The 11,887-nt window shown below is 36.4% G+C and overlaps 1 long non-coding RNA gene across 1 annotated transcript; it reads left to right on the top strand.

The window, feature by feature from the left end:
- The first annotated feature begins 5,266 nt into the window (after positions 1–5,266).
- On the top strand, positions 5,267–7,903 carry LOC128639714 (uncharacterized). The gene is made up of 2 exons (XR_008399245.1): positions 5,267–5,336; positions 7,563–7,903. It is a non-coding gene; the product is annotated as an uncharacterized LOC128639714 (long non-coding RNA).
- Positions 7,904–11,887: the final 3,984 nt, after the last annotated feature.

Genomic DNA, 11,887 nt, shown 5'->3' with positions numbered 1-11,887 from the left:
CTGAATAAGACCAGTATAAATTGGGGGCAGTATATAAACTGAATAAGACCAGTATAAATTGGGGGGGCAGTATATAAACTGAATAAGACCAGTATAAATTGGGGGGGCAGGTATATAAACTAATAACACCAGTATAAATTGGGGGCAGTATATAAACTGAATAGCACCAGTATAAATTGGGGGGCAGTATATAAACTGAATAAGACCAGTATAAATTGGGGGCAGTATATAAACTAATAAGACCAGTATAAATTGGGGGGCAGTATATAAACTAATAAGACCAGTATAAATTGGGGGCAGTATATAAACTAATAAGACCAGTATAAATTGGGGGGTAGTATATAAACTAATAAGACCAGTATAAATTGGGGGATGGTATATAAACTAATAAGACCAGTATAAATTGGGGGGCAGTGTATAAACTAATAAGACCAGTATAAATTGGAGGGCAGTATATAAACTAATAAGACCAGTATAAATTGGGGGCAGTATATAAACTGAATAAGACCAGTATAATTCGGGGCAGTATATAAACTGAATAAGACCAGTATAAATTGGGGGGTAGTATATAAACTGAATAAGACCAGTATAAATTGGGGGGTAGTATATAAAGTGAATAAGAACAGTATAAATTGGGGCAGTATATAAACTGAATAAGACCAGTATAAATTGGGGGGCAGTATATAAACTGAATAAGACCAGTATAAATTGGGGGCAGTATATAAACTGAATAAGACCAGTATAAATTGGGGGGCAGTATATAAACTGAATAAGACCAGTATAAATTGGGGGGGCAGTATATAAACTAATAAGACCAGTATAAATTGGGGGCAGTATATAAACTGAATAGCACCAGTATAAATTGGGGGGCAGTATATAAACTGAATAAGACCAGTATAAATTGGGGGCAGTATATAAACTAATAAGACCCAGTATAAATTGGGGGGCAGTATATAAACTAATAAGACCAGTATAAATTGGGGGCAGTATATAAACTAATAAGACCAGTATAAATTGGGGGCAGTATATAAACTAATAAGTCCAGTATAAATTGGGGGCAGTATATAAACTAATAAGACCAGTATAAATTGGGGGCAGTATATAAACTGAATAAGACCAGTATAAATTGGGTGGGCCGTATATAAACTGAATAAGACCAGTATAAATTGGGGGGCAGTATATAAACTGAATAAGACCAGTATAAATTGGGGGGCAGTATATAAACTAATAAGACCAGTATAAATTGGGGGCAGTATATAAACTGAATAGCACCAGTATAAATTGGGGGCAGTATATAAACTGAATAAGACCAGTATAAATTGGGGGGCAGTATATAAACTGAATAAGACCAGTATAAATTGGGGGGCAGTATATAAACTGAATAAGACCAGTATAAATTGGGGGGCAGTATATAAACTGAATAAGACCAGTATAAATTGGGGGGCAGTATATAAACTGAATAAGACCAGTATAAATTGGGGGCAGTATATAAACTGAATAAGACCAGTATAAATTGGGGGGGCAGTATATAAACTGAATAAGACCAGTATAAATTGGGGGCAGTATATAAACTGAATAAGACCAGTATCAATTGGGGGGCAGTATATAAACTGAATAAGACCAGTATAAATTGGGGGGCAGTATATAAACTGAATAAGACCAGTATAAATTAGGGGGCAGTATATAAACTGAATAAGACCAGTATAAATTGGGGGGCAGTATATAAACTGAATAAGACCAGTATAAATTGGGGGGGCAGTATATAAACTGAATAAGACCAGTATAAATTGGGGGGCAGTATATAAACTAATAAGACCAGTATAAATTGGGGGGCAGTATATAAACTGAATAAGACCAGTATAAATTGCAGGGCAGTATATAAACTGAATAAGACCAGTATAAATTGGGGGGCAGTATATAAACTAATAAGACCAGTATAAATTGGGGGGCAGTATATAAACTGAATAACACCAGTATAAATTGGAGGGCAGTATATAAACTGAATAAGACCAGTATAAATTGGGGGGCAGTATATAAACTAATAAGACCAGTATAAATTGGGGGGCAGTATATAAACTGAATAACACCAGTATAAATTGGAGGGCAGTATATAAACTGAATAAGACCAGTATAGATTAAGGGGGAGTATATAAACTAATAAGACCAGTATAAATTGGGGGCAGTATATAAACTGAATAGCACCAGTATAAATTGGGGGCAGTATATAAACTGAATAAGACCAGTATAAATTGGGGGGCAGTATATAAACTGAATAAGACCAGTATAAATTGGGGGGCAGTATATAAACTGAATAAGACCAGTATAAATTGGGGGGCAGTATATAAACTGAATAAGACCAGTATAAATTGGGGGGCAGTATATAAACTGAATAAGACCAGTATAAATTGGGGGGCAGTATATAAACTAATAAGACCAGTATAAATTGAGGGGCAGTATATAAACTAATAAGACCAGTATAAATTGGGGGGCAGTATATAAACTAATAAGACCAGTATAAATTGGGGGGCAGTATATAAACTAATAAGACCAGTATAAATTGGGGGGCAGTTTATAAACTAATAAGACCAGTATAAATTGGGGGGCAGTATATAAACTAATAAGACCAGTATAAATTGGGGGGCAGTATATAAACTAATAAGACCAGTATAAATTGGGGGGCAGTCTATAAACTAATAAGACCAGTATAAATTGGGGGGCAGTAAATAAACTGAATAAGACCTGTATAAATTGGGGGGCAGTAAATAAACTGAATAAGACCAGTATAAATTGTGGGGCAGTATATAAACTGAATAAGACCAGTATAAATTGTGGGGCAGTATATAAAGTGAATAAGACCAGTATAAATTGTGGGGCAGTATATAAAGTGAATAAGACCAGTATAAATTGGGGGGCAGTATATAAACTGAATAAGACCAGTATAAATTGGGGGCAGTATATAAAACTGAATAAGACCAGTATAAATTGGGGGGCAGTATATAAACTGAATAAGACCAGTATAAATTGTGGGGCAGTATATAAACTGAATAAGACCAGTATAAATTGTGGGGCAGTATATAAACTGAATAAGACCAGTATAAATTGTGGGGCAGTATATAAAGTGAATAAGACCAGTATAAATTGTGGGGCAGTATATAAACTGAATAAGACCAGTATAAATTGGGGGCAGTATATAAACTGAATAAGACCAGTATAAATTGTGGGGCAGTATATAAACTGAATAAGACCAGTATAAATTGGGGGCAGTATATAAACTAATAAGACCAGTATAAATTGGGGGGCAGTATATAAACTAATAAGACCAGTATAAATTGGGGGGCAGTATATAAACTGAATAAGACCAGTATAAATTGGGGGTCAGTATATAAACTGAATAAGACCAGTATAAATTGGGGGGCAGTATATAAACTAATAAGACCAGTATAAATTGGGGGCAGTATATAAACTAATAAGACCAGTATAAATTGGGGGCAGTATATAAACTAATAAGACCAGTATAAATTGGGGGCAGTATATACACTAATAAGACCAGTATAAATTGGGGGCAGTATATAAACTGAATAAGACCAGTATAAAAACTGAATAAGACCAGTATAAATTGGGGGGGCAGTATATAAACTGAATAAGACCAGTATAAATTGTGGGGCAGTATATAAACTGAATAAGACCAGTATAAATTGGGGGGCAGTATATAAATTGGGGGGACAATAAAGTTTCTCAGTTTTACCTTTGTTTCTGCCTGTAGCTGCTAGAAGTGTAATATAGCGTCTGCTGTTTCCTTGGCAACAAACCGGAAGTATTATCAGTCAACATGGAGACATTTTACATTGTTCTGCAATTCATCATTGGAATTGTAGTTCAGGGAGAAAGGACTTTGTGTGAAGTTTACATGAAAGGTATAGGGGAGGGTGGTCACATGACAGCAGCAGGTCCAAAGTAGTCTATCTGCAGAGTGGAGCTCCACTCTAGACAGGAAACATGTGACCTCCACTGTAATTATTTATTTATTTTTTTCAATAAAACTTTAATGTATCAAACAACCAATATGCACAATTATTCAGAAAACGTTTTTTGTTTTTTTCAATAAAACTTTCATGTATCAAACAACCAATAGGCACAATTCTGAAAACAAAATTGCTTTCTTTTGGTTTATGGTGAGTGACATTTATAAGGTTAAATAAGTTGATTCGTGTTCTATTAGGCAAAGTATGAGCAAATGTAATGATCAAAGGGACACTGTACCCAAATTTTTTCTTTCATGATTCAGATAGAGCATGCAATTTTAAGCATCTTTCTAATTTACTCCTATTGTCAAATTTTCTTTATTCTCTTGGTATCTATATTTGAAAAGCAAGAATTTAAGTTTAGATGCCGGCCCATTTTTGGTGAACAACCTGGGTTGTCCTTGCTGATTGGACAACACCAATAAACAAGTGCTGTCCATGGTTCTGAACCACAAATTGGCTGGCTCCTTAGCTTAGATGTCTTCTTTTTCAAATAAAGAAAGCAAGAGAACCAAGAAAAATTGATAATATGAGTAAATTAGAAAGTTGCTTAAAATTGCTTGCTCTATCTGAATCACAAAAGAAAAAATTTGGGTTCAGTGTCCCTTTAAGTTATAAATAGATCATCTCAGGAAATCACAGGAGTAATTCTTTAGTTTTCATGTATTATCTACTGTTTTAAAATAACAATATTGAACTATTTAAAGTGATGGTAAACAATCACAGTTTCAAACATGCGGTCCTACAGTAAATCAAAATCGAAATGGACTTTCATTCATCATTCATCAAAATCTCTTAATACGCTAGTTTTTTATTAATATTTACTTTTATAATCCTCCAATTGACCCTCCATTCCTCCACCCGTAGAAACGCCGCCATTGATTTTGAAAGTCACGTTTTTTTTAACGTGCATTCAAAATTCAGGCCAGTCGGCGACTGTAAAAAACCAAACACGCCCCACATTTGCAAAGTACATGCGCTACATGTTAGATGGCAGACAGATGGACGGAACGCATGCGCAAATCTAACCATGAAGACAGAGATGCTCATATGATGACGTAGAGAGCGGGTGGATCCGCAATGCCGGGGGCGGAGCTAACATTGTTAAAACTCGGTAATTAAAATCTAAATTTATAAACATACCTTTTACATAATAATAAAAAAAACATAGCGATTTAGGTGCTACAGACACAAGGAATACGCTGGTAATTCCAAATTGCACTAAATTTACCATCACTTTAAAGCTCCACTCTACACAACAAAAATGTGACATCCACAACCTCCACGGGGAAGTTCTCTTTAAACAAGAAGAAGGTTTGCTGCTTTCTTTTTTTTTACCATATTTAACCCCTTAGTGACCTGACTGTTGTACCAATTTTTTAGCGTTAGCGACCAAGGCTGTTTTTACATTGCTGCGGTGTTTGTGTTTATCTGTAATTTCCCTCTTACGCCTTTACTGTACTCACACATATTATATACCGTTTTTCTCGCCATAAGATTGACTTTCTACAGATACCATTATTTTCATCATATCATATAATTTTTACTAAATATTTTTATAAATTATGATTAAAATTATTAAAAACCACACTTTTTTTTTTTACTTTTACCCCCAAAATCTGTTACGCATCTACAACCCCCGAGAAAACAACATGGCTAAACAGTTTCTTCATTTTGTCCTGAGTTTTGAAATACCCCATTTTCAATTTTTACGATTTAACCTTTTTCTCCTTCAGTGACCTTTTAACCCCAACCCTACCCCTAGAGCTAACCCTCCCGCTAGATCTACCACTAAGCCTAGATCTAACCCTTCCCCTAGATTTAACCCTACCCCTAGATCTAACCCTACCCCTAGATCTACCACTAAGCCTAGATCTAACCCTTCCCCTAGATTTAACCCTACCCCTAGATCTAACCCTACCCCTAGATCTACCACTAAGCCTAGATCTAACCCTTTCCCTAGATTTAACCCTACCCCTAGATCTAACCCTACCCCTAGATCTACCACTAAGCCTATATCTAACCCTTCCCCTAGATTTAACCCTACCCCTAGATCTAACCCTACCCCTAGATCTAACCCTACCCCTAGATCTACCACTAAGCCTAGATCTAACCCTTCCCCTAGATTTAACCCTACCCCTAGATCTAACCCTACCCCTAGATCTACCACTAAGCCTAGATCTAACCCTAACCCTACATAATTATTTATTTTTATTATTTTTACTATTTAATTTTTTTCATCTGTTACAACTGCGGTCCTTAAGGAGATAAAGGGATAGTAAATTCAAAATTTAACTTGCATGATTCAGATAGAACATGTCATTTTAAGACACTTATAAATTCACATCTATTTTTAAATGTGCTTTGCTCTCTTGTTATCCCTTGCTGAAAGAGAATAAGCACATATTCAACACTAGTGGGAGCTAGCTGCTGATTTTTGCCTGCACACATTTGTCTTTTGCGATTGGATGACTATGGCTCCGTTCGGGCAGCGATCCAAGCGAACTGGGACTCGCTTGTAGCGTTTTCCTCACATTTGCAAGTGAGATGCCTGGCGTTTTTTGAGTGCTCTGATGACGTAAGTCCCAGCGCTTCCATCGTGCTGGAAAAGCTGTCACTTTTCAGAGCAAGCTCAGACGCTTGGCAACATGGCAGCCTCCACACACGTTTTGCTGTGGAGGCTGCCATGTTTTTATAAGCAGCAGAGGAGGGACAGGTGAGGCGGATAAGTCTGACAGCAGCATATAGTACAGGGCAAATTGGAGATAGGTTAAGTAACCTATCTCCAATTTGCCCTGTACTAAATGCTGCTGTCATGCTTATCCGGTGTTATGCTGAGAATTGTTTCCCCAGTGTCTCTGGTTTCCCCTGCCTCTCGGCAAACATCGGAACTCTGACCCACCTCCATTCAGCTGCTCTCAGCTCAGCACCCGTACTATTATTAGCTTAATGTGGCAGGATAAGCTACAGGGGCTGAGCTGAGAACAGCTGAATAAAGGTGGGTCAGAGTTCCAATGTTTGCCGAGAGGCAGGGGAAACCATTCTCGAACAACAGTATTGTGTAAACAGCTTAAATAAAAATAATCCTCCACTAATAAAGAGAGACACAATTTAAACAATTTTTACAGTCAGCTGCAAGGGAGCTTATTTAAAAAACGTTCGCATGCGAAAAGTCCATTATTGTGCAGCAGATCCCTTTGCGCATGCGATCGTTTTCTCTAAGCTCCCTTGCTTGTGACGTCACCTAGCGCCATGTCATCGCTGGAAGTTAAGCGCCTCCACTAGCTCCTGAGCGCTGCCCGAACACGGCCTATATGTGTTCATCTTGCTGCCAGTAGTGCAATGTTGTTCCTTCAGCAAAGGATAACAAGAGAACGAAGCAGATTTTATAATGGAAGTAAAATGGAAACTGCATGTTCTTTCTGATTTATAAAAGTCTGTTTTTGACTTGAGTGTCCCTTAAATTATTTTTTATTTATTATGAAAATAACAGTTTTGATTCTGACTATGACTAAGTTTCCTCCCATGTGCTTGACACAGGAGCCAGCAATCATTAAAGATCTACACATTGCTATACAATGGGTTGTCAAGAATGAGGCACTGTTCTGTGGGCGCATAACCATGCCAAGTTATGTGTCAATGAATGAAGATGACTGCCAGAAGGCCATAGATAACGTGATGCAAAGAGAAGAACCAGAAGCAAGGGAGCCATTCCTCTTTGTATTTCATCACAGAGAAGATATGGAGTTGTTTTTGCAGGCATGTCTTGACCAACAGGGCCTCCAAGTTAATGCCATGTTCAACAAATGACTGATGGACAAGGGGTGGTGGTGTGTTTCTGTTTAAATTATTGATAATAATAAAATAATAAGATAACACCATTTCTGAGTCAGTGCTTTAATAACACACTACCACAAGTATGAAGGTACAAGATAATTATAGTTAACAGTATATATATATAGCAGTAGCCTATTGTTGCTTCTGCTTTCATAGTATCAGGTTAGGGTTATAAGTTCAAATGGTTTCTGACCTTGATTGAACACGATTCTCCAGAGCTCCGGGGAACAGCAAGAAAGCACACAAGCACAGAGAGTGTTTCTCACTAGTTCCGTTTACTGTAAGTATACACAGCAGTTATATAGCAGTCTCGCATCATGAGGCTACAGGAAATGCAGTTAGAGGAGTAACATAAAATGTCCATATATGTCTATCTAAGAAGCATGTTAAAGGAAGTTGTGGGTGCTGTTTGCTGTATTACAGACAATCATATGAGTTTCAAAATGCCCTCATGTGTCGGTTACAAGTCACCCACTAACATAATATACCCATCAACACACAGACACATAAAACACACAAAGACATAGAGACACACACACACCCTCACTGAGACATCCAGAGAAAACAGAGAGACATACACTCTCAGAGAGACACCCACAGAAACTGCACATACATACACACACCCTCACAGAGACAACCAAAGAAAACACACAGACATACTCACACACCCTCAGAGAGACATCCACAGAAAACGCAGACATACATACATACACACACACACCCTCAAAGAGACATCCACATAAAAAAAATTATACACATCCACCCTCACAGAGGCATCAAGAGGAAATACACAAAGACATACATACACACACCCTCACAGGGACACAAATAGAAAAAGCACAAAGACATACGCACACACCCTCACAGACATACACAGAAAATGCACAAAGACATATACACCCACTCTCACAGAAATACACAGATAATGCACAAAGACATATACACCCACTCTCACAGAGAGACCAACAACAACAATAAAACAGTGTGTGACATGCATGATAAAAAAATTGCAGAAATTAAGAGATCACTTTTTAAACAATCAGATTAGCAAATGTGCAAACAAAAATTAAACTCTATGAATTCAAAATTGTAGATTAATGTTATCGGTAGATGGTTAGATGAAGAAAAGTACTTTTAAAAGGTTGACATATGTTTGTGTTTTGTCCCCCAAACAAGAGCAACACTTCAATTATGGTGTAAACATGTTCCCATATGTCAGCTGTACTTATGGATTTTGAAAATGCTGTACTCTATATGGTCTTGGTGGAACTATAAGCCGTGGCACTAGGTCTCATACCATTAGATATGGTTAAATGCATGATTTAGGCTCGTTTGTATGTATTTCAAAATTAAGTCAGCTGTAGTGTAAACTGAACAGTGTTAAGTTAACCTGTATCATTTGAAACACTGAGAAATCTTAGTTTGAAAGTATAACTTTTTATGCATATGTAAAAATCATAGATAAAATGCCTCCTTGCATCTGTAAAGTCCTTGCATAAAGGGGCAGTAAACTGAAATGTAGTTAAAATGTATATATTAGTAAAAAAAAAATATCTTTCAAAAGGGCAACTACCATTTGTGTATTAAGGAGGAAACCTTTATGCATGGCTTTAAATATAGAATTTCTACAGCATTGTCAAATAATCATAAATACACTGCTGCAGATTGCTAAAAAAAAATAATGTTTTTTATGGACCCCTGGCCCCACCATACTACTACCACACTGAAGTTACAATCCAAAATTGCACAAAGAAATAAAAAAAAATGACTATGTAAGTCCTACCTCCTCTGCAAATGAAAGTGCTCTGCCATCTGACTCAGACACACACTGTACAAACTTAAAGGGCTACTGGACCCACATTTTTTCTTTCATGATTCAGATAGAGCATGCAATTTTAAGCAGCTTTATAATTTATTCCTATTATAATGTTTTATTCGTTCTCTTGCTATCTTTATTTGAAAAGTTAGGAATGAAAGCTTTGGAGCACCCTTGTACCCTGGATAGAGCTTGCTAATAGGTGCCTGCATTTAGCCATCCAATAAGCAAGCATAACCCAGGTTCTCAAACTAACATGGGCCGGCTCAAACGCTTTTATTTCTTCTTTTTCAGATAAATATAGGAAGAGAACGAAGAAAATTTGATAATAGAAGTAAATTAAAAAGCTGCTTAAAATTGCATGCTCTATCTGATTCTAGAATGAAAAAAATTGTGTTTAGTATCCTTTTAAGTGAAAAAAGTCTGTCTCACTACGCATAGTGGTTTAGTGCACACTCAAAAATCCTCTCAAATGCTAATGCTTTACTCATTTTAATAAAATTGACCACACTCAGTAGCACTCTGCTGTAGTACCCTCTGGTGGCTGCCAAAATTGTTTAAAGAAAATAATAGTTGTTCTTGCCTCATGGGGCACTCTGGCCCATTTGGCCCCTGACAGGAGTCACCCCTGATGGCAGCCAGGTGTGATTTATGGAGATGATTTATAACTTACAATAATCATTACTTTTGCCCTAACAGAACATAAGTTAATGTAAAGAATGTGCTTATTTAACCTTATTAATAGCAATCAGCATAAACCACTGTCAATGAACATTAAGAACAGGAAAGCAAAATATTTAGTTTTCTGAATTATTGTGTCTATTGATTGTTACGTTAAAGTCCATTTAAAAAAATATATATATTGAGTGGAGGTCAAATGTTTCCTATCTTGAGTGGAGCTCTAGTTTGGCACAAGTTTGTTTGCCATATAAAGCGTTGGTTCAGGCTTAGAACATATATCCACACAGAAATGAGTGTCGCAAAAATTTTTAAACCTTTTTAAATACAAGTTACTTTAAAAAAAGGCTAAAATATATTAAGTGGCAAGGTTGGCACAAGTTTGTTTGCCATATAAAGCATTGGGTCAGGCTTAGAACTTAAAAATATGAAGTGGTTCATGCCCTGTATATTTGCACACAGAAATGAGTGACTCATCGGATTTCAACCCTTTTTAAATACCAGTTTAAATACCAGTTACTTATTCAGAAAAGGTAAAATATATGAAGTGGCCAGGTTGGCACAAAAAAATGCTATAATAAACATTGGGCACGGCTGAAAATATGTATATTCTATGAAGATGTTCATGCCGAGTATATATCATCACAGAAATAAGTGACCAAAAGGATTTTAACACTTAAAATACCAGTTACTTATTCAGAAAAGGTAAAATATATGAAGTGGCAAGGTTGGCACCAGATTGTTTGATATAAAAAGCATTGTGACCGGCTGAAAACATGTATATCCTATAGAGAGGCTTATGCCATGTATATAAGCACACATTAATGAGCGTTCCAAAGGATTTTATAAGTTTTTAAATACCAATTACTTATTTAGAAAAGGTAAAATATATGAAATGGCAAGGTTGCCTGCAATTTTTTTGCTATAAAAAGCGTTGGGCCAGGTTGATAACATGTCTATTCTATAATGGGGTTCATGCCCTGTATATATCCACACATAAATTAGTGGGCCAAATGATTTTAACCCTTTTTAAATACCTTTACTTAATAAGATAAGATAAAATATATGAAGTGGCAAAGTTGGCACCAGATTGTTTGCATTGGGCCATGCTGAAAATATTTGTCTATTCTATGATGAAGTTCATGCTGAGTATTTATCATCACAGAAATGAGTGACCCAAAAGGATTTTAACCCTTTTAAAATAACAGTTTATTATTCATAAAAGGTAAAATATATGAAGTAGCAAGGTTGTCACCAATGTTTTCCATAAAGTGCGTTGGGAAAGTCTGATAACATGTCTGTCCTATGATGGGGTTCATGCCGTGTATACATCCACAAATAAATAAGTGGCTCAAAGGATTTTAACTCTTTTTAAAATAACAGTTACTTTTTGAAAACATAACCAAATTTGTTCCACATTTGCTATCTGTTTATTGCAATACTAGTGTTAAAGTCCGTGTAGACGGTCAAAAATGTGTCCAACTTACTAACCACTCCCTTATTTACCCACCTCTCCCTCCAAGAACCTTTGCCT

The sequence above is a fragment of the Bombina bombina genome, chromosome 9 (assembly GCF_027579735.1).
Source record: "Bombina bombina isolate aBomBom1 chromosome 9, aBomBom1.pri, whole genome shotgun sequence".
NCBI lineage: Eukaryota > Metazoa > Chordata > Amphibia > Anura > Bombinatoridae > Bombina > Bombina bombina.
This window is presented reverse-complemented; position numbering and strand designations above follow the sequence as displayed.